The following is a 25,063-nucleotide window of genomic DNA, read 5'->3' as shown; positions in this document are numbered from 1 at the left end:
AGGGAGGGAACCCAGCCCCACCCATCAGCAGTCAAGCGGATTAAAGTTTTACTGAGCTCTGCCCACCAGAGCAACAGTCAGCTCTACCCACCACCAGTCCCTCCCATCAGGAAACTTGAACAAGCCTCTTAGACAGCCTCATCCACCAGAGGGCAGACAGCAGAAGCAAGAAGAACTACAATCCTGCAGCCTGTGGAACAAAAACCACATTCACAGAAAGATAGACAAGATGAAAAGGCAGAGGGCTATGTACCAGATGAAGGAACAAGATAAAACCCAGAAAAACGACTAAATGAAGTGGAGATAGGCAACCTTCCAAAAAAAGAATTCAGAATAATGATAGTGAAGATGATCCAGGACCTCGGAAAAACAATGGAGTCAAAGATCGAGAAGATGCAAGAAATGTCTAACAAAGACCTAGAAGAATTAAGGAACAAACAAACAGAGATGAACAATACAATAACTGATATGAAAACTACACTAGAAGGAATCAATAGCAGAATAACTGAGGCAGGAGAACAGATAAGTCACCTGGGAGATAGAATGGTGGAATTCATGCTGTGAAACAGAATAAAGAAAAAAGAATGAAAAAACGAAGACAGCATAAGAGACCTCTGGTACAACATTAAACACAACAACATTCGCATTATAGGGGTCCCAGAAGGAGAAGAGAGCGAGAAAGGACCAGAGAAAATACTTGAAGAGATTATAGTCAAAAACTTCCCTAAGATGGGAAAGGAAATAGCCACCCAAGTCCAGGAAGCACAGAGAGTCCCATACAGGATAAACCCAAGGAGAGACACGCCGAGACACATAGTAATCAAACTGGCAAAAATTAAAGACAAAGAAAAATTATTGAAAGCAGCAAGGGAAAAATGACAAATAACATACAAGGGAATTCCCATAAGGTTAACAGCTGATTTCTCAGCAGAAACTCTACAAGCCAGAAGGGAGTGGCATGATATACTTAAAGCGATGAAAGGGGAGAACCTACAACCAAGACTACTCTACCCGGCAAGGATCTCATTCAGATTCAATGGAGAAATCAAAAGCTTTACAGACAAGCAAAAGCTAAGACAAAACCAGCTCTACAACGAATGCAAAGGAACTTCTCTAAGTGGGAAACACAAGAGAAGAAAACGACCTACAAAAACAATCCCAAAACAATTTTTAAAATGGTCATAGGAACATACATATTGATAATTACCTTAAACGTGAATGGATTCAATGCTCCAACCAAAAGACCCAGGCTTGTTGAACGGATACAAAAACAAGACCAATATATATGCTGTCTACAAAAGACCCACTTCAGACCTAGGGACACATACAGACTGAAAGTGAGGGGATGGAAAAAGATATTCCATGCAAATGAAAATGAAACGAAAGCTGGAGTAGCAATATTCGTATCAGATAAAATAGACTTTAAAATAAAGAATGTTACAAGAGACAAGGAAGGGCACTACATAATGATCAAGGGATCAATCCAAGAAGAAGATATAACAATTATAATTATATATGCACCCAACATAGGAGCACCTCAATACATAAGACAACTGCTAACAGCTATAAAAGGGGAAATCAACAGTAACACAGTAATACTGGGGGACTTTAACACCTCACTTATACCAATGGACACATCATTCAAAATGAAAATAAATAAGGAAACAGAAGCTTTAAATGATACAATAGACCAGATAGATTTAATTGATATTTATAGGACATTCCACCCCAAAACAGCAGATTACACGTTCTTCTCAAGTGTGCACAGAACATTCTACAAGACAGATCACATCTTGGGTCACAAATCAAGCTCAGTAAATTTAAGAAAATTGAAATTATATCAAGCATCTTTTCTGACCACAATGCTATGAGATCAGAAATGAATTACAGGGAAAAAACGTAAAAAGCACAAACAGATGGAGGCTAAACAATACATTACTAAATAACCAAGAGCTCACTGAAGAAATCAAAGAGGAAACCAAAAAATACCTAGAGACAAATGACAATGAAAACATGATGATCCAAAACCTATGGGATGCAGTAAAAGCAGTTCTAAGAGAGAAGTTTATAGCTATACAAGCCTACCTCAAGAAACAAGAAAACTCTCAAATAAACAATCTAACCTTACATCTTAAGGAACGAGAGAAAGAAGAATAAACAAAACCCAAAGTTAGCAGAAGGAAATCATAAAGATCAGAGGAGAAATGAATGAAATAGAAACAAAGTAAACAGTAGCAAAGATCAATAAAGCTAAAAGCTGGTTCTTTGAGAAGATACACAAAATTGATAAACCATTAGCCAGACTCATCAAGAAAAAGAGGGAGAGGACTCAAATCAATAAAATTAGAAATGAAAAAGGAGAAGTTACAACAAATATCGCAGAAATACAAAGCATCCTAAGAGACTACTACAAGCAACTCTATGCCAATAAAATGGACAACCTGGAAGAAATGGACAAATTCTTAGAAAGGCATAACCTTCCAAGACTGAACCAGGAAGAAACAGAAAATATGAACAGACCAATCACAAGTAACGAAATAGAAACTGTGATTAAAAATCTTTCAACAAACAAAAGCCCAGGACCAGATGGCTTCACAGGCGAATTCTATCAAACATTTAGAGAAGAGCTAACACCTATCCTTCTCAAACTCTTCCAAAATATAGCAGAGGGAGGAACACTCCCAAATTCCTTCTACGAGGCCATCGTCATCTTGATACCAAAACCAGACAAGGATGTCACAAAGAAAGAAAACTACAGGCTAATATCACTGATGAACATAGATGCAAAAATCCTCAACAAAATACTAGCAAACAGAATCCAACAGCACATTAAAAGGATCATACACCATGATCAAGTGGGGTTTATTCAAGGAATGCAAGGAGTCTTCAATATACGCAAATCTATCAATGTGATACACCATATTAACAAATTGAAGGAGAAAAACCATATGATCATCTCAATAGATGCAGAGAAACCTTTTGACAAAACTCAACACCCATTTATGATAAAAACCCTGCAGAAAGTAGGCACAGAGGGAACAATCCTCAACATAATAAAGGCCATATATGACAAGCCCACAGTCAACATCATCCTCAATGGTGAAAAACTGAAAGCATTTCCACTAAGATCAGGAACAAGACAAAGTTGCCCACTCTCATCACTCTTATTCAACATAGATTTGGAAGTTTTAGCCACAGCAATCAGAGAAGAAAAGGAAATAAAAGGAATCCAAATCGGAAAAGAAGTAAAGCTGTCACTGTTTGCAGATGACATGATACTATACATAGAGAATCCTAAAGATGCTACCAGAAAACTACTAGAGCTAATCAATAAATTTGGTAATGTTGCAGGATACAAAATTAATGCACAGAAATCTCTTGCATTCCTATACACTAATGATGAAAAATCTGAAAGAGAAATTAAGGGAACACTCCCATTTACCATTGCAACAAAAAGAATAAAATACCTAGGAATAAACCTACCTAGGGAGACAAAAAACCTGTATGCAGAAAACTGTAAGACACTGATGAAATTAAAAATAATACCAAGAGATGGAGAGATATACCATGTTCTTGGATTGGATCAATATTGTGAAAATGACTATAGTACCCAAAGCAATCCACAGATTCAATGCAATCTCTATCAAATTACCAATGGCATTTTTTATGGAACTAGAACAAAAAATCTTAAAATTTGTACGGAAACACAAAAGACTGAATAGCCAAAGTAGTCTTGAGGGAAAGAAACGGAGCTGGAGGAATCTGACTCCCTGACTTCAGACTATACTACAAACCTACAGTAATCAAGACAATATGATACTGGCACAAAAACAGAAACATAGATCAATGGAACAAGATAGAAAGCCCAGAGATAAACCCACGCACATATGGTCACCTTATCTTTGATAAAGGAGGCAGGAATGTACAGTGGAGAAAGGACAGCCTCTTCAATAAGTGGTGCTGGGAAAACTGGACAGCTACATGTAAAAGAATGAAATTAGAACACTCCCTAACACCATACACAAAAATAAACTCAAAATGGATTAGAGACCTAAATGTAAGACCGGACACGGTAAAACTCTTAGAGGAAAACATAGGAAGAACACTCTTTCACATAAATCACAGCAAGATGTTTTTTGATCCACCTCCTAGAGTAATGGAAATAAAAACAAAAATAAACAAATGGGACCGAATGAAACTTCAAAGCTTTTGCACAGCAAAGGAAACCATAAACAAGACAAAAAGACAACCCTCAGAATGGGAGAAAATATTTGCAAACGAATCAATGCACAAAGGATTAATCTCCAAAATATATAAACAGCTCATGCAGCTCAATATTAAAAAAACAAACAACCAAATCCAAAAAGGGGCAGAAGACCTAAATAGACATTACTCCAAAGAAGACATACAGATGGCCAAGAAGCACATGAAAAGCTGCTCAACATCACTAAAGATTAGAGAAATGCAAATCAAAACTACAATAAGTTATCACCTCACACCAGTCAGAATGGGCATCATCAGAAAATCTACAAACAACGAATGCTGGAGAGGGTGTGGAGAAAAGGGAACCCTCTTGCACTGTTGGTGGGAATGTAAATTGATACAGCCACAATGGAGAACAGTATGGAGGTTCCTTTTTAAAACTAAAATAGCACTACCATACGACCCAGCAATCCCACTACTGGGCACATACCCTGAGAAAACCATAATTCAAAAAGACTCATGTACTGCAATATTCACTGTAGTTCTCTTTACAATAGCCAGGACATGGAAGCAACTTAAGTGTCCATCGACAGATGAATGGATAAAGAAGATGTGGCACATATATACAATGGAATATTACTCAGCCATAAAAAGGAATGAAATTAGGTCATTTGTTGAGACGTGGATGGATCTAGAGACTGTCATACAGAGTGAAGTAAGTCAGAAAGAGAAAAACCGATATCGTATATTAACGCATACATGTGGAACCTAGAAAAATGGTACAGATGAACCCGTCTGCAGGGCAGAAATTGAGACACAGACGTAGAGAACAAACGTATGGACACCAACAGGGGAAAGCGGCAGGGGGGTGGGGGTGTGTGATGAATTGGGAGATTGGGATTGACATGTATACACTGATGTGTATAAAATTGATGACTAATTAGAACCTGCTGTATAAAAAAATAAATAAAATAAAATTCAAAAAAAAGAAAAAAGAAATTGTCTACAGCTAAGAACATAGGCCTGTTAAGGATGCTTGCATCTACTGAATATATTAATGAGTTATTGGCCTGTAGTTTTCATTTTTCGTAATCTTTTTATCTGTTTATGCCTTCGGTAAAATTCTGTTTTCATGAAATAAACAAAATCATATGATTCCCTTCAATAGATGCAGAAAAAGTTTTTGACAAAATTCAACATTCATTTATGAGAAAACCTCTCAACAATGTGAGTATAGAGGGGACATACCTCTATATAATAAATGCCATATATGACAAACCCACAGCCAACATCATATTTAATGTTGAAAAGCTGAAAGCATTTTCCTCTAAGACCAGGAACAAGACAAGGATGCCCACTCTCACCAGTTTTATTTGACCCAGTACTGGAAGTTCTAGCCACAGCGATCAGGAAAGGGAAACAAAATCAAAAATAAACAGATAAAAAGCTTTTGCACAGTGAAGGAAACTATCAACAAAATGAAAAGGCAGCCAACTGAATGGGAGAAGATATGTGCAAATGATATATCTGCTAAGGGATTAATAACAAAAATATGTAAAGAGCTCACAGCTCAACATCAAAATAACAAACAACTAGATTAAAATAAGGCATGGGACCTGAATAGACATTTTTCCAAAACATACAGATGGCCACGGAATATATGAAAAGATACTCGGCATCACTAGTCATCAGGGAAGTGCAAATCAAAACCACAATGAGATATCACCTCACATCTGTCAAAATGATATTATCAAAAAGACAGGGGACTTCCCTGGTGGCGCAGTGGTTAAGAATCCGCCTGCCAATGCAGGGGACACGGGTTCGAGCCCTGATCCAGGAAGATCCCACATGCGACAACTACTGAAGCCTGCATGCCTAGAGCCCATGCTCCACAACAAGAGAAGCCAATGCAATGAGAAGCCGGCGCACCACAACAAAGAGTAGCCCCCACTCACTGCAACTAGAGAAAGCCTGTGTGCAGCAATGAAGACGCAAGGCAGCCAAAACAAAAAAAAAAAAAAAAAGACAATGGGGAATTCCCTGGTGGTCCAGTGGTTAGGACCTGGCGCTTTCACTGCTGGGGGCCCAGGTTTGATCCGTGGTTGGGGAACGAAGATCCCACAAGCTGTGTGGCACAGCCAGAAAAAACAACAAATAACAATTGTTGGAGAGGGTGTGGAGTAAAGGGAACCCTCTTGCACTGTTGATGGGAATGTAAATCGGTGCAGCCACTATGGAGAACAGTATGGAGGTTCCTCAAAAAATTAAAAATAGAAGTAACATACAATCCAGCAATTCCACTGATTAGAAAAGATATATGCACCCCTATGTTCCTTGCAGCAATATTTACAATAGCCAATATGGAAGCAACCTAAGTGTCCATTGATATATGAGTGGATAAATGTGATATGTATATACAAAGGAATATAACTCAGCAATAAAAAAGAATGGAATATTACCATTTGTGACAACATGAATGGACCTAGAGGTATCACGCTTCATAAAATCAGTCAGATGGAGAAAGACAAATACCACAATTTCACATATATGTGGAATCTGAAAAACAAAACAAGTGAACTAACATAACAAAACAGAAACAGACTCATAGATACAGAAAACAAACAGGTGGTTGCCATAGGTGGGAGGTGTGGGGGGATGTGAGGGAGATTAAGAGGTTCAAACTTCCAGTTACAAAAAAAAGTAAGTCATGAGGATGAAATATACAGCATGAGGAATATAGTCAATAGTATTTTAATAACTTTGTATGGTGACAGATCATCACTCAACCTGTGATCATTTTGTAATGTTAAAAAATATCAAATCACTATTCTGTGCACCTGGAACTAACAGTATTGTAGGTCAATTATACTTTAATTTAAAATAATAATAATTATTAGTAGTTGTGGAAAATAAATAAATAAAATACAAGCACTTTGACATTCTCCTCCCTCTGAGCCCCACCCCAAACTTTACAGGATACAGAGCATGTTTCTTTTTGCTTAGTTTTACTCTTATTTACAGGACTCCTGTTGTAAAAGACCTGCTTGAAATTGATGATAACATGCATTTACACCCAAGCTCTTTTGGAGATAAATATTCCATATGAATGCAAAGAGTAATTCGTAGATAAAGGTGACGCAGAAGCATTCGCATTTATCTGAAATTGAAGGACCAAGCTTCTCCCCAGCTGGGGTGGATTTCAAGTGAATGGGAAGCAGCCTCTATCTCTGGAGAGGTGGCCTGGGGATTCAAAAGGCAGGCTCGAAGGGTGAGAAAGAAGACAGTGGGAGATCCTCAGACAGGAGCATGAGAGGAGCAATTCCAGACAAGAGGGGCAAAAAGGAAGAGGTGTCAAACCAGGCTACAAATCTTCTGATAATCCAACACCTGGAATTAAGTAAGGTGCGAATAAACTAGGGCCTGGTGGGGTTGGCTCAGCTATGTGGTCCTGCTGGCTAAAGACATCAAGCATGACAATATGGTCATTAGGGTGTAGCAAATGACCAAGGGACTATTTAAGTTCTGGTGGCAATAACTGTACTGTTGGGAGCGCCTTCACTGAGAACAATACTTACGATTGATGGGGTTGAGCTTAGGGAAAGTCCAGACAGACCCTGTTCAGTTCCTCTCATTCCAAATGGTGGCAAAGATGATGGACCTCAAGCCTTGGGTGAGTAAACCCAGCCTTAAAAGGAGTAATGTGGCTCCCAGCCATCTCTCCAGGAAGAGAAATTTTCTTTCCTGCTTCAAATAGGCATGTAAGTATTTGGTACAAATTCTCCTTTCTAACCCCACATCTGGCTGCCTTCTCCACTCTGTGCAGAATTGGATGTAATGAGCACCTCCTGGTGCTAATATGGACACACTGTCTGTGTCTGTGCAACATGTGTTCAGTTTCCATGGTTTTGCATTGTGTGTTTCCATGAGGCTGAACAGACTTTCAGACTCATTCACATTTGTTTCTGCTCTGACGATGTAATCCCTGCTATGAGGAATAGACCTGCAGTGAGCTTGAGAAGAATTCCACATCTTACCTTTGTCAGACATTTCCATTTGCCCCATCAAAGCTACCAAAACAAATGCTAACTCCCAACAAACCCTGGCCACTACACATATTACTGGCTGAGAATACTGGTTCTCTTACCACTTTGATGTTTAGATCAGCATTTTTATAGGTTTTTCAATATTTGCTTTTAGGAGATTCTGAATATATATTATTATTTATTTAATCTTGAACCATTAGTAAAAACAAAGAGATCCCATTCAGCACTATGTCCTGGACATAGTTTTGTTGCTTCTAATTAATAGTAACTGGTAACTGATTTAAAAAAATTTTTTTTAATTTCCTTAGCAAGTTAGGAATAGAAAAGAAGAAAAACTTCCTTAATCTGTTAACAGGTATCCACCAAAAAAACTACACAGACATTATACTTAATGTTCAAGTATTAGAGGTATTTCCTTTAAAATAAAAACAAGAAGGGATTCTAACCATCACCATTATTCTCCTAGCCAGTGCAATAACACGAACAAAAATTTTAAAGTAATTATAAAAATCAGGAAGAAAATAATTGTCATCATTTGCAGGCAATGTATTGGACTGCCTAAAAATTCCATAAGAATCAACTTTAAGATTACTAGAACTAATAAAGGAGGCCAGTGAGCTAGCCAGGGACATGACCAACACAGTCAATGATCATGACCAGTTAGAAAGCTGTCCATTCACAATAGAAAAAATATAAATTACATATTTATATTTTTAAAGTATGTATAAATTATACATGAATATGTATATATATAATAACTAGAAATAAAGCTAACCAAAAAAATGTGCAGAACCTATAGGAAGACAACTGTAAAACTTCATGAACTACATGTCTAAATGGGAAAACTTAATACTAAAAAGTTGTCAGATCTCCACTACATAGAAAAAGAGATTCCAGATGGATTTTTTTTTAAGAGAATGCGAGATAAGTGTTCTTGCTTCTAATTAATGGTAACTGTCCATTGGTAGTATTGTCCATGAATGGAAGGTTCTTCTTATCTTGCCAATCAGACAGGTCTCAACTCTCAGAGAAAAGCAAGAAAAGAGAGAAGAGAAGAATGGAAGGCAGGACAGAGTTATCTTCTCTTAGTCAAGGCAAGACTAAGCAGAGAAAAGTAGAAGTGTCCTCTCACCCCCTACACTCTGATACTAAAGTAGACTATACGATAGTGCAGCCCCTCCAGTAATAACTTATGCATATGGTGCCTGTCTCATAGTAGTCAATCAGTGTTAGCTGAGTGAATAAACGTACAAGTGAAGAATCTCAACATGTCCAATGTTTAAGCAAATCAACAATAGAAACAGAAGCTGTATCGGAGACAATGCTTCTTTTTAATTTATTTTATTTATTTATGTGTTTGTTTTTGGCTGCATTGGTTCTTCGATGCTGCACGTGGGCTTTTCTATAGTTGAGGCAAGCGGGGGCTACTCTTCATTGTGGTGCACAGGCTTCTCATTGTAGTGGCTTCTTTTGTTGCGGAGCACAGGCTCTAGGCACACGGGCTTCAGTAGTTGTGGTGCCCGGGCTCAGTAGTTGCAGTTCGCCGGCTCTAGAGCACAGTGTCAGTAGTTATGGCACTCGGGCTTAGTTGCTCCGTGGCTTGTGGGATCTTCCCAGACCAGGGCTCGAACCCATGTCCCCTGCATTGACAGGCAGATTCTTAACCACTGTGCCACCAGGGGAGTCCCTGGCAGGTGGATTCTTAACCGCTGTGCCACCAGGGAAGTCCCTCTAAGACAATGCTTACTTTCAAGAATCAGCAGTAACAGGGATTTCCCTGCTGGTGCAGTGCTTAAGAATCCACCTGCCAATGCAGGGGACAGGGGTTCGAGCCCTGGTCCAGGAGGATCCCACAGGCCGCGGAGCAACTAAGCCCGTGTGCCACAACTACTGAGCCTGCGCTCTAGAGCCTGCAAGCCACAACTACCAAGCCCGCCTGCCTAGAGCCCATGCTCCACAACAAGAGAAGCCACCGCAATGAGTAGCCTACTCACCGCAACAGAGTAGTAGCCCCCGCTCGCCTCAACTAGAGAAAAGCCCACCGGCAGCAACGAAGAACCAACGTAGCCAAAAATGAATAAATAAAAAATAAATTTATAGAAAAAAAAAGAATCAGCAGTGATAAAGAAGTTCTTATTTCCCCATTGCCTTTGAGCAAATATTCAAAGTGCGGACTCTCACTGGGTGGTATTGACTAAATTCCCATGAAAATTCATTAACTTCATCAGCAGACTGAATTACTTTTCAATGCATACACAATCTTCCACATTCTATGTCAGCTGAGGTCAAGTCCTTTTTGCAGTTGGCCTGGGAGGAAAAATAAAAGTAGATGCCAGGAATTTAGGGTATGTGCCAAAAGGGAAAAAAGGCGCCAGCACTGGCAGTCACCAGAAGAATCAGCTCCAGTTTGCCTTGTTTGTTTATCAAATGTCCCGTCACAGGACCAGATTCCCTGCCATTCTATGAATGCATATAGCAAGACTCAACAGTTGTGTCATGGTTCATTGAGGAAACAGCAAGAATTCCAGAATCAAGAGTCAAGCTGTTGTGATACCCATTAATGCATTCATAAACAAAGAAGCTGTTTATCTGTAGATTTGTGTTCTGATATTTCACAACTGCCTGAGCAGGCTTTGTTCAGTCCATGATAAGTAGATCTCACCCTGGCTCGCTGAGCTTGCCATCTGTTAAATTCAGTCTCAACTACTGCGAATGTTGTTGCCTCTAGTAGATTACAAAAACTAACATTCACTTTCTTTTTCTTTCTTTTTCTTTTAATGAGCAGATAGTGCAGAGAGTTCCCATATATCCCCTCTTCCCTGAACAGTTTTCCCTGCATTAGTGTAGTACATTGGTGACAAGTTGATAAATCAATAGTAAGGTCCACAGTTTATATGAGAGTTCATTCTTTGTTCAGTTCTATAGACTTTGACAAATGCACATGTATCCATCATGTATCATACAGTATCATGCAGAATAGTTCCACCTCCCTAAAAAGCCCCTGAGCTTCACTTCTTCATCCCTTCTCCTCTCTCCCCTTGAACACTGGAAACCTCTGATATTTTTACTGTCTCCATAGTCTTGCCTTTTCCAAAATACCATGTAGCTGGAATCATACAGCGCGTAGCCTCTTCGGATTGGCTTCTTTCACCTAGTAATATGCAGTTAAGGTTCCATGTTTTGCATTGCTTGATAGCTCACTTCTTTCTTTTTTTAAAATAAATTTATTTATTTTGTTTTAGTTTTTGGCTGCGTTGGGTCTTTGTTGCTGCACGCGGGCTTTTCTCTGGTTGCCACGAGCAGGGGCTAATCTTCGTTGCGGTGCGCTGGCTTCTCATTGCGGTGGCTTCTCTTGTTGCAGAGCACCGGCTCTAGGCGCACAGGCTTCAGTAGTTTTGGCTCGCGGGCTCTAGAGCGCAGGCTCAGTAGTTGTGGCGCATGAGCTTAGTTGCTCCGCGGCATGTGGGATCTTCCGGGACAAGGGCTCAAACCCGTGTGCCCTGCATTGGCAGGCAGATTCTTAACCACAGCGTCACCAGGGAAGCCCAGCTCATTTCTTTTCATTGCTGAAAAGATTCCATTGTTTGGAGGTACTACAGCATGTTTATCCATTCGAGTGACACTGATGTTCACTTCTGACTGATTTGAACAGCTCGTAGAGAGGAATCAGTGGGATGGTTTTATGTTTTCCTTAAGATACTCTAAGGTTCTTTATGTGTGTTTATAAGATATGGGCTGGGGAGAGGGGGAATGAAAGTCACCCATTATTCCAAGACATAACCTCTTAAACAGTTTAGTTTACTTCCTTCTAGTCATTTTTTTATATATTCACATTTTAAAATGTTGAAGTCACATTATAAATACAATTTTTATCTTGTGTTTCTCACTTACCATTATGAAATTTTGTTGTGGATAGGGGTTCTCTGACAAGATCCCCTCCCCAAGGCTGACAAATGACGTATGACCCCCAGCTGCTGGGAATAACAGCTGCTGGCAGCTCACAGCTATGTCCCTCAGTAGGACTTGTTCTTGGCCTTGGCCAAGGTTATGCTCCCTCCCTGGGTGAGCCCATGGCCAATGACTGGCTGATGCATAAATACAGAGACCCTCTTGTCTCAAACTGGGAAAACTCAGAAGAACCATGTCAGCTCCAGAGATCCCTGTAGAGTCAGGTGAGGCCTCAGTGACAACTACACTGCAAATCAGCTTCTCCCTCTATCCAATCCTTCCTTCTTTACTTTTAATCTGAGAACACTCCGCATATAGCTCATCAACTCTGTTTCAAGGGATCTAAGACAGTTGTCACCAGAAATGGTCTTAGGAAGCAGACTCTAACATTGGCTTCTGTAGCTGGATATCTCACAGCAATCCCTTAGGCAATGAGTACCCTTTCACTGGTGGTAGTTGGAGCATGGAGAGCCCTTGGTGTGCTGTGGTGATGCAATTATTAAAACTTTCACAAATGGTAAAATTGGGATGGGATACTGATAGAGGAGGATCTTGATAGGGACAGAGTAAAGGGACAAAGTAGGTGATTAAGTAGTTAATCCCATTAAGGGCTCATAAGTAAAATATGTATATATATATGGGAGACCCCTGTAAGTTAACGATCACTCAAGAAAGCAGGTTTGCTTATCCACAAAACCAAACAGGCTTGCCTAGCAACAAAACCATGTAAGAGAAGCATGAGACATGCCCCAAAACCATAAAACAATGGTGGAATGAGACCCACATCCTGCCCAGTGAGCTCAGTAGGTCAATGATTCCTAGGACATGCTACTCTGCTCACACTAAAAACAAAAATATAAGGTGACATTATACTGAAACCTGAGGTGATTTACCATATTTTAGTATATGCTACTGCCTTTTTGCTCATTTCCATTGCCCCATGACAGTCCCGGTTTGTCCAAGTGGGGACAAGAAAACTCCCCTGCCCAACGTGGAGGAGGAGCTGATGATGGAAGCTTCACTTCTACTCAAGAATGATGAAGGAGGGGCTTCCCTGGTGGCGCAGTGGTTGAGAGTCCGCCTGCCGATGCAGGGGACACGGGTTCGTGCCCCGGTCCGGGAAGATCCCACATGCCGCAGAGCGGCTGGGCCCGTGAGCCATGGCCGCTGAGCCTGCGTGTCTGGAGCCTGTGCTCCGCAACGGGAGAGGCCGCAACAGTGAGAGGCCCGCATACCGCAAAAAAAAAAAAAAAAGAATGATGAAGGAGGTGGTCTTCTCCCCCTCCCTATTCTTCCTTTGATTACAAAACTGTAGCCCACTAAGCTCTCAGGGCAGCACCGTCTTGCCTGCCCACTTGTAAGCCTCACAAGCATCCTATTCTAATAAAACACTTATCTATCACTTTGCCTCTCACTGAATTCTTTCTGCACTGAGACATAAAGAACCAGAGCGCCCAGAAATGCATTTCTGTGGGTTCATTCTGGTCATGTAAGGCCTTTGCTGAGAAATTCACGGATAGCCTTGTAGGGGGTTCCCTTGTAAGTTACAACCTTCTTTTCTCTTGCTGTTTTTAAGATTCTCTCTTTGCTTTGATTTTGACAGCTTTATTACAATGGGTCTTAGAGAATATATCTTTACATCGACTTTGTTTGGGGACCTATTCACTTCATGAACTTGGATGTCCAAATCTCTCCCCACATTTGGAAAGTTCTCAGCCATTTTGTCTTTAAATAAGCCTTCCACACACACCCTTCTCCCTCTCTTCTTCTGAGACTCCCATAATTTGCAGATCATTTCTTTTGATGGTGGCCCAAAAATCATGCAGGCTTTCTTCAGTCTTTTTTAATTTTAAAAAAATTTTCCCCTCTGGATAATTCCATAGTTATTATCTTTTAATTCACAGATTTTTTCTCTTTAATTCATTCTGCTGTTGATGCTCTCTATTGCATTTTTTATTTCATTCATTGTATTTTTGTTCTTTTTAATGATTTCTGTGTCTTTGTTAAACTTCTCATTTTGTTTGCGCATTGTTTTCCTGATTTTGTTAAACTGTCTTTCTGTGTTTTCTTGTAGCTCACTGAGCTTATTTAAAACAGCTCTTTTGACATCTTTATTGGGTAGATCTCCAGGTCTTGGGTTCAGTCACTGGAAGAATTATTGTGATCTTTTGGTGACATCAAATTTCCCTGATATTCATGTTCCTTGAAGTCTTGCATTGCTCTCTTTGCATCTGAAGTTGCTGTCACCCCCTCTGGTCTTCACTGACTGACTTCAGGAAAGAATTACCTTCCTTCAGCCCCACTAGGGATGCTGAGGTTTCCTCAGACTGGCTGTGGATATTCCTGCTCTACCCTTATTGCTCCCTCTTGTGGCAGGATTCTTAAGCTTGTATGCCTACCCTCAATCTTGCAATACACCAGGCTGAGCGCTGACAGCCTCCCTTTTGTTCTCAGGACAGTACTAAACCTCAATTTTGTGTTCTCTCCCTGGCCGGGCAGTATGGTCCAGTTTTCTGTGTGCGCTCACTAGCCATCTGCCAAGGCTTGCTCATGCCACCATCACAGGTATGCACAGGGAGCTGACCACAGGATGGGGAAGTGAGTGGGTGAGGCACCCAGAGCACTGGGGGTGCAACAGGCCAGCTGGGGTATCAGTGGATGAGGCATCCCCAGGGGCTCATTGGTGGGCTTCCTGACGGAGTCCCACAGTTAACAGGATGCAGTTAGCAGGATCCATGTCCCTTCAAGGCCCTCCAAGTCCTAGCTGCATCCCTCCCAGCTGCTCCCCCACTACCCCCACCTCCAGTCATTCAACTCATGACTGAGTACTCTGGATGGGTCAAAAGAGAAATGGACCTCTTTGGCAGCATCCCACATAGCTGGGGAGGCTGGGTGGTCACTCACTGTCTCACTTCCCACATGGGAGAAATTACAGTCTGAGGAGGGTTCTCACCAAGGTCTGTACGCCTATTATCTGATGCATGGATGAACAAGACTCCCCTGGACCTCCTGACGTATGGTGCTGGATCCCACATCTCCCACAAAGGTACTTTTTCCATAGATAGGTGCTAAATTGTTGTTGAGGGGGGTAATACAAGTGAAGGACATCTTGTTGGGCCATCTTGTTGACATCACTCAATAAATTTAATTTATCTAAACTTAGTCTACACACACTCCTATTTTAAACAATACAAAAACTTAGACTGTTTTCAATCTAATCAGCCCTTCCAAACATATTTTATTTTTGTTCAATATTTTAATTCTACTTGTTTTGTGATTTTTCTACATCATTAGACATTAATTATTGTTTAACTCAATCATTGTTTGTTTAGATATTCACATATTTAAGGATTTGTTTCATTCTTCTTGCAGTGGACTGTCCCTCAAATATTTTTGTGTACCCTAAGTGCATCTTCAGAATTTCCTTTAGTGTAAAATGTTTATTACAAAGGCTCTGATTTTTTCATTTGACCAAACAATATTTTTATTTTTCCCTCTTTCCCTCTTGATAGTTTCACGATGTATGCAATTCTAGGTTGACAGTTACTATCTCTCAGAATACTGAAGATAATATTCCATTGTCCTCCAGATACCATTTTGGAGATATCCACTGTGAGTTCTGTAGTTCCTTTGTGTTAGTCTGTCTTTACATGTTGACTATTTTTAAGACCTCTCCGTAGTCTTTGGTATTCTTCAGTTCCACTACTATCTGTCTAAGGAAAATTTTGCTTATATTGCTGTAAATTCATTGAGCTCCTTAAGTCTGAAGTATGCACATATGTTTCATCAATTCTGAAAATGTTTCAGTCATTATCTCTTCAAACTTTGCCTCTCTTTCATTCTCTCTGTCCTTCCTCCTAGAAGTCCAATTAGACGTAAGTTAGACCTCCTCATCCTGTCCTTCATGCCTTTTAATCTGTCTTTCATATTTTCTACTGCTTTGTCTCTCTGTTATGCATTCTGGATAATTTCTTCAGATCTGTTTTCCTGTTCATGTTTTTATCACCTATATCTAATTTTCTCTTTAAATTTAAACCATCATTTGAGTTTTTTATTTCAATTATTATATTTGTTTTGCATAAAAATTCTATTTGATTGTTTTTCAAGTATGCCTGTTTAACTTTCATAATAACTTGTATCTTATATATATATATATTTTAACATCTTTATTGACGTATAATTGCTTTACAATGGTGTGTTAGTTTCTGCTTTATAACAAAGTGAATCAGTTATACATTGTATCTTATATTTTTAATCACCACTTTTCTTTCTCTAAATATATTAAACATGCTTAAGTTCCATTTTGTACTTCATAATTCCCATACCTAAAAACTATGTTGGCCTTATTCTGTGGTTTGTTGTTCCTGCTGGCTTTTCCTCAGAGTGCCTTGTCTCCTTAAATGCTTTTTGACGTTGTCTCTGAGCCCACATTCCTCTGAACTTTATTCATGGAAAACTTTGAGGTTTTTGTTTTGATTGCATTTCTCCAAAGAGGATTTAGTTTTGCTTCTTCCAAATTTCTGGAATCATTACCAATCCAGAACTATTTTAAAATAAATTTTGACCTAAAAGTGTTTAGAACCATGCAGGTAGTGTAAATTTGGGTTACAAACTTGAATGAGTGCCAGCTTATGGTTAGGAAGTCTCAAGAGAAAAGTTTCTCCCTTAACCCAACACTGACAAGCAAGCTTCCTTGCTATGTCTATCTGTAAGGCAACGTACGTTTCTAGTTCATTCATACACTCTGTTGTCTTTTAGTGTCACAACTCCTTCTTTTGGCTTTTGCCTCCTGTTCACCCTACAGCATGTGATCATCAAAATGAAAGCTGGTCCTCATTAAAGAAACGACTGATTCCAGGGTTGGTACACAAAAAAATATGAGACTGGAACATTCTGTTATATCAGAAAGTAATAAATTGCTCCAAAAAAGATGGGAAGATATAAAAAAAATTAAATTATATAAAACAAAGGAACCAGAATGAAGGGATTCTCACAGCTCACATCTGGGAAAGTTTGACCTCATAATAAATGGTGATAGTGATAGAATAAAATTCACGTAAAGAAATAAGAATCCATGAGTTTATATTGAGATAGATTGCTATATGATAAAGATAGAGAGATAGAGGATAGATAGATAGATAGATAATAGATAGATAGATAGATAATAGATAGACAGATGATAGATAGATACAGACAAAAAATAAAAAACCTTCCTTACAACAGAATGTCGACAAATAAATGCCGACCAGAAACAATGATATAATTAGCTAATCATTTGGCACCCACAATAGTAACAATTATTTCAGATAAGAATGAAAAGTAGATACGGAAACTAATGGGTAGAAGTATGACAAGAAACAGGATGTTTAGGTAGTCTCAAAATATTTCACAAGAGACACTTATTAATTACAAAAGGAAAAAGAACAACTTTATAATGGAGAAACCTGGCAGATAGCACCTTCAGCAAGGAATCACAAATGAAAAATGGATATCATGTGCTTCTGTCTGTGATGCACTGAGAAGGACACATCATTTCTGTAACGTCCTTGCCAAATACGTATAAGCTAAGTCCAATCATGAGGAAACATCAGACAAATACAAATTGAGGGAAATTTTACAAAATAACTGACGTATGCTCTTCAGAAATATCAAGACCACGGAAAGATAAACACTGTAGAACTGTTCCTGATTAAAGGAGACTAACAAGACAAAAAAAACAAACACAGCCTGTGATCCTGGGTTGGATGTTGGATCAGAAGATTTTTGTTGTTATTGTTATAAAGGACTTTATTGGGACAACTAGAAAAATTTGAATGAGATCTATAGAACAGATGGTAATATTGTATTCATGTTAATTTTATGACTTTGATCATTGTACTGTTGTTATGTAAGAGAATGTTCCTGTTTGTAAGGGAAAGAGAGAGAGAGAGAGAGAGAAGGAGAAGGAGAAGAAGAAGAAGGAGAAAAGGAGGAAGAATAGACAGACTGATATAGATATTGATGTAGATATAAAGAGGGGGAAGGAAGAAGAAAGCAAAGGGGGTAAAATGTTAACCATATGAACAAATGGGAATCTGGGTGAAGAATATACTCCAAGACTCTTTATGCCACTGTACCATTTGGAACATTTTTGTAGGTCTAAAATTATTTCAAAATAAAAAGTTTTAAAGAAATGAAAGCTGACAGACCAAGCTCAGATCCAGGACTGTCATCAGGGCCTGGGTGGGTCCAGATCCCCACTCTCGCCCATCTCTCAGAGGGAGGCTGTACTGGAGCAGAGGGTGGCTGAGAACAACCAGCGCTGAAAGGACTCAGAATCAACAGAGCTAGGAAATGATGCGGACTGAGTGAGCCATGAGGCCAGGGACAATGACAGTGCAAGCAGACTCATCAACTCCAACAAGAATCACAAGAATATGCTGACTACAAACAACAGATTAGCAGAGGCTCTTGGAGAAACAATACTCTGTACAATAGTTTACAAGCTAACCAGTTTCTTATATTAACTTCAGATTTGGGGAAAGAAAGAGCAAATAAATCCATTGCCATTTAATGTGAACTCACTTGATTTATTAAGACTTGTTGAAACTCTCCCAATACATTTTTTTTTTTTTGGCCCCGCAGCATGTGGGATCTTAGTTCCCCAACCAGGGACGGAACCCTGCCCCCTGCAGTGGAAGCGCGGAGTCTTAACCACTGGACCACCAGGGAAGTCCCTCTCTCAACATATCTTGGTCTAAATTCTCTAGAACAGTGCTGTCTAGTGCAGTAGTCATCAGGTCTGGGAGGCTATTCTAATTTAAATTATTAAAAAAATAAATAAACATTTAAAATTCAGTTCCTTAGGCTCATCAGCCACATTTCAAGTACTCAATAGTCACACGTGGTTAGCGGCTCATAGCTACTATACTGCACAGTATAGATAGTGAACACTTCCATCCCTACAGAAAATTCTGGACACTCTGTAAATCTGCAGAAAACATTGTACATTACTATTCCAGAAGCAGAAGAGCTCATCATTGATGAAGATAGCTGTGATTTTTTATTTCATTGTCTTTGACTCATGGTAAACAGGCAAAACATGGGAAATACTTTCAATAAAGCCCAAACATTCCACTTCCTGTTGAATTCAATACCAGGAGAGTTCTTTTTGCCAAAGAGGAGAGACTCATCCAGAAGAAATAGGAGTAATAAAGAACCTTGAGACTGTTGCAAACATTGTCGAGAAGATTCTGATGTTCCTATGTCCTCTCACTTTTTGGTTGACCCACATTTCTCCCCATCCTCCACCCCCACTCTGCACTATGGAAAATACTGTACATGTTTCATTCACTATAGAGAATGGTTTGGCAAGAAAGCCTTGACCAAGACAAATTTCCAACAATATAGTATTAACCAAGGAAGTAAGGAAATTGACCTAAACATCCAAATTAGGAGCTAAGGAGTTATAGCTCTGAGTTATTAAGACTGGAAGGGAATTGTGAGATACTAAACTTTCATAGCCTATGATCACTTCATGTCAGAGCTGACAAAGCCTGATTGCTCAATGCAAGCTGAAGTGAACATGTCTCCAGTGGATATCTTCAATACATTCAAATGGAATCCAAAAATTAAAAAGAAATGCAGAGTTTAATACCACATATGCAACACGTGAAAGCATGCAAAATAATACCAGAGATTGTTTTTAATACAATATATGCAATAAAACATAAATATTTGCATGGTAATAATAAATACCAACTTCAAATAGTGGTTAGCTTTAAAGAGATAGGGAGGAGAAAACATCAGGAAGGGAGACGGAGAGCTTCAACTAGATATATTAATATTTTCTTTAAAAAATCTGGCGCAATTGCTGGGGAAGATGGCGGAAGAGTAAGACGCGGAGATCACCTTCCTCCCCACAGATATACCAGAAACACATCTACACGTAGAACAACTCCTACAGAACACCTACTGAACGCTGGCAGAAGACCTCAGACCTCCCAAAAGGCAAGAAACCCCCACCACCACCACCACGTACCTGGATAGGGCAAAAGAAAAAAGAATAAACAGAGACAAAAGGATAGGTATGGGACCTGCACCAGTGGGAGGGAGCTGTGAAGGAGGAAAGCTTTCCACACACTAGGAAGCCCCTTCGCGGGCGGAGACTGCGGGTGGCGGAGGGGGAAAGCTTCGGAGCCACAGAAGAAAACACAGCAACAGGGGTGCGGAGGGTAAAGCGCAGAGATTCCCCCACAGAGGATCAGTGCTGACCAGTACTCACCAGGCCGAGAGGCTTGTCTGCTCAGCCGCCGGGGCGGGCGGGGCTGGGAGTTGAGACTCGGGCTTCGGTCGGAGCGCAGGGAGAGGACTGGGGTTGGCGGCGTGAACACAGCCTGCAGGGCGTTAGTGCGCCACGGTAGCCGGGAGGGAGTCCGGCAAAAAGTCTGGACCTGCCGAAGAGGCAAGGGACTTTTTCTTCCCTCTTTGTTTCCTGGTGCGCGAAGAGAGGGGATTAAGAGCGCTGCTTAAAGGAGCTCCAGAGACGGGCGCGAGCCGCAGCTAAAAGCGCGGACCCCAGAGACGGGCATGAGACGCTAAGGCTGCTGCTGCCGCCACCAAGAAGCCTGTGTGCGAGCACAGGTCACTATCCACACCCACCTTCCGGAGAACCTGTGCAGCCCGCCACTGCCAGGGTCCCGGGATCCAAGGACAAGTCCCTCGGAAGAACGCACGGCACGCCTCAGGCTGGTGTAACGTCACGCCGGCCTCTGCCGCCGCAGGCCCGCCCCGCACTCCGTGCCCCTCCCACCCCCGGCCTGAGTGAGCCAGAGCCCGCGAATCAGCCGCTCCTTTAACCCCGTCCTGTCTGAGCGAAGAACAGACGCCCTCCGGCGACCTACACGCAGAGGCGGGGCCAAATCCAAAGCTGAGCCCCTGGGGGCTATGAGAACAAAGAAGAGAAAGGGAAATCTCTCCCAGCAGCCTCAGGGGCAGCGGATTAAAGCTCCACAATCAACTTGATATACCCTGCATCTGTGGAATACATGAATAGAAACGAATCATCCCAAATTAAGGAGGTGGACTCTGAGAGGAAGATTTATGCTTTTTTTCCCCATTTCCTCTTTTTGTGAGTGTGTATGTGTATGCTTCTGTGTGAGATTTTGTATGTATAGCTTTGCTTCCACCATTTGTCCTAGGGTTCTATCCGTCCGTTTTTGGGTTTGTTTTTTTTTAATTTTTTTCTTTTTTTTTCTCTTAAAAATTATTCATTTTATTTTAATAACTTTATATTTTATCTTTATTTTATTTCACTTTATCTTCTTGCTTTCTTTTGTTCCTTCCCTCCTTCCTTCCTTCCTCCCTCCCTCCCTCCCTCCCTCCTTTCTTTCTTTCTTTCTACTAATTCTTTCTTTCTACTTTATCTCCCTTTTATTCTGAGTCGTGTGGATGAAAAGCTCTTAGTGCTGCAGCCAGGAGTCAGTGCTGTGCCTCTGAGGTGGGAGAGCCAACTTCAGGACTCTGGTCCACAAGAGACCTCCCAGCTCCACATAATATCAAATGGCGAAAATCTCCCAGAGATCTCCATCTCAACACCAGCACCCAGCTTCACTCAACGACCAGCAAGCTGCAGTGCTGGACATCCTATGCCAAACAACTAGCAAGACAGGAACAGAACCCCACCCATTAGCAGAAAGGCTGCCTAAAATCATAATAAGTCCACAGATACCCCAAAACACACCACCAGACGTCAACCTGCCCACCAGAAAGACAAGATCCAGCCTCATCCACCAGAACACAGGCACTAGTCCCCTCCACCAGGAAGCCTACACAACCCACTGAACCAACCTTAGCCACTGGGGACAGACACCAAAAACAACGGGAACTACGAACCTGCAGCCTGCAAAAAGGAGACCCCAAACACAGTAAGATAAGCAAAATGAGAAGACAGAAAAACACACAGCAGATGAAGGAGCAAGATAAAAACCCACCAGACCTAACAAATGAAGAAGAAATAGGCAGTCTACCTGAAAAACAATTCAGAATAATGACAGTAAGATGATCCAGAATCTTGGAAATAGAATAGACAAAATGCAAGAAACATTTAACCAGGACCTAGAAGAACAAAAGATGAAACAAATGATGATAAACAACACAATAAATGAAATTAAAAATACTCTAGATGGGATCAATAGCAGAATAACTGAGGCAGAAGAATGGATAAGTGACCTGGAAGATAAATTAGTGGAAATAACTACTGCAGAGCAGAATAAAGAAAAAAGAATGAAAAGAACTGAGGAGAGTCTCAGAGACCTCTGGGACAACATTAAATGCACCAACATTCGAATTATAGGGGTTCCAGAAGAAGAAGAGAAAAAGAAAGGGACTGAGAAAATATTTGAAGAGATTAGAGTTGAAAACTTCCCTAATATGGGAAAGGAAATAGTTACTCAAGTCCAGGAAGCACAGAGAGTCACATAGAGGATACATCCAAGGAGAAATACGCCAAGACACATATTAATCAAACTCTCAAAAATTAAATACAAAGAAAACATATTAAAAGCAGCAAGGGGAAAATAACACACAAGGGAATCCCCATAAGGTTAACTGCTGATCTTTCAGCAGAAACTCTGCAAGCTGGAAGGGACTGGCAGGACATACTTAAAGTGATGAAGGAGAAAAACCTGCAACCAAGATTACTCTACCCAGCAAGGATATCATTCAGATTTGATAGAGAAATTAAAGCCTTTACAGACAAGCAAAAGCTGACAGAGGTCAACACCACCAAACCAGCTTTACAACAACTGCTAAAGGATCTTCTCTAGGCAAAAAAAAAAAGAGAAGGAAAAGACCTACAATAACGAACCCAAAACAATTTAGAAAATGGGAATAGGAACATACATATCGATAATTACCTTAAATGTAAATGGACTAAATGCTCCCACCAAAAGACACAGATTGGCTGAATGGATACAAAAACAAGACCCATATATTTGCTGTCTACAAGAGACCCACTTAAGACCTAGAGACACATACAGACTGAAAGTAAGGGGATGGAAAAATATATTTCATGCCAATGGAAACCAAAAGAAAGCTGGAGTAGCAATTCTCATATCAGACAAAGTAGACTTTAAAATAAAGACTATCAGAAGAGACAAAGAAGGCCACTACATAATGATCAAGGGATCGATCCAAGAAGAAGATATAACAATTGTAAATATTTATGCACCCAACATAGGAGCACCTCAATACATAAGGCAAATACTAACAGCCATAAAAGGGGAAATTGACAGTAACACATTCATAGTAGGGGACTTTAACACCCCACTTTCACCAATGGACAGATCATCCAAAATGAAAATAAATAAGCAATCACAAGCTTTAAATGATACATTAAACAAGATGGACTTAATTGACATTTATAGGACATTCCATCCAAAAACAACAGAATACACATTCTTCTCAAGTGCTCATGGAACATTCTCCAGGATAGATCATATCTTGGGTCACAAATCAAGCCTTGGTAAATTTAAGAAAATTGAAATTTTATCAAGTATCTTTTCCGACCACAATGCTATGAGACTAGATATCAATTACAGGAAAAGATCTGTAAAAAATACAAACACATGGGGGCTAAACAATACACTACTTAATAACGAAGTGATCACTGAAGAAATCAAAGAGAAAATTTAAAAATATCTAGAAACAAATGACAATGGAGACACGATGACCCAAAATCTATGGGATGCAGCAAAAGCAGTTCTAAGAGAGAAGTTTATAGCAATACAATTCTACCTTAAGAAACAGGAAACATCTCGAATAAACAACCTAACCTTGCACCTAAAACAATTAGAGAAAGAAGAACAAAAAAACCCCAAAGTTAGCAGAAGGAAAGAAATCATAAAGATCAGATCAGAAATAAATGACAAAGAAATGAAGGAAATGATAGCAAAGATCAATAAAACTAAAAGCTGGTTCTTTGAGAAGATAAACAGAATTGATAAACCATTAGCCAGACTCATCAAGAAAAAAAGGGAGAAGACTCAAATCAATAGAATTAGAAATGAGAAAGGAGAAGTAACAACTGACACTGAAGAAATACAAAAGATCATGAGAGATTACTACAAGAAACTCTATGCCAATAAAATGGACAACCTGGAAGAAATGGACAAATTCTTAGAAATGTACAACCTGCCAAGTCTGAATCAGGAAGAAATAGAACATATGAACAGACCAATCACAAGCACTGAAATTGAAACTGTGATTAAAAATCTTCCAACAAACAAAAGCCCAGGACCAGATGGCTTCACAGGCGAATTCTATCAAACATTTAGAGGAGAGCTAACACCTATCCTTCTCAAACTCTTCCAGAATATAGCAGAGAGAGGAACACTCCCAAACTCATTCTACGAGGCCACCATCACCCTGATACCAAAACCAGACAAGGATGTCACAAAGAAAGAAAACTACAGGCCAATATCACTGATGAACATAGATGCAAAAATCCTCAACAAAATACTAGCAAACAGAATCCAACAGCACATTAAATGGATCATACATCATGATCAAGTGGGGTTTATTCCAGGAATGCAAGGATTCTTCAATATACGCAAATCAATCAACGTGATACACCATATTAACAAATTGAAAGAGAAAAACCATATGATCATCTCAATAGTTGCAGAGAAAGCTTTCAACAAAATTCAACACCAAATTATGATAAAAACCCTGCAGAAAGTAGGCATAGAGGGAACTTTCCTCAACATAATAAAGGCCATATATGACAAACCCACAGCCAACATCGTCCTCAATGGTGAAAAACTGAAAGCATTTCCACTAAGATCAGGAACAAGACAAGGTTGCCCACACTCGTCATTCTTATTCAACAT

The 25,063-nt window shown here is 40.0% G+C and overlaps 1 pseudogene; it reads right to left on the bottom strand.

Moving 5' to 3' along the window:
- Window positions 1-7,546: 7,546 nt before the first annotated feature.
- Window positions 7,547-14,931, bottom strand: LOC117195568 (Golgi reassembly-stacking protein 2-like; annotated as a pseudogene).
- Window positions 14,932-25,063: the final 10,132 nt, after the last annotated feature.

The sequence above is a fragment of the Orcinus orca genome, chromosome 13 (assembly GCF_937001465.1).
Source record: "Orcinus orca chromosome 13, mOrcOrc1.1, whole genome shotgun sequence".
Taxonomy (NCBI): Eukaryota; Metazoa; Chordata; class Mammalia; order Artiodactyla; family Delphinidae; genus Orcinus; species Orcinus orca.
This window is presented reverse-complemented; position numbering and strand designations above follow the sequence as displayed.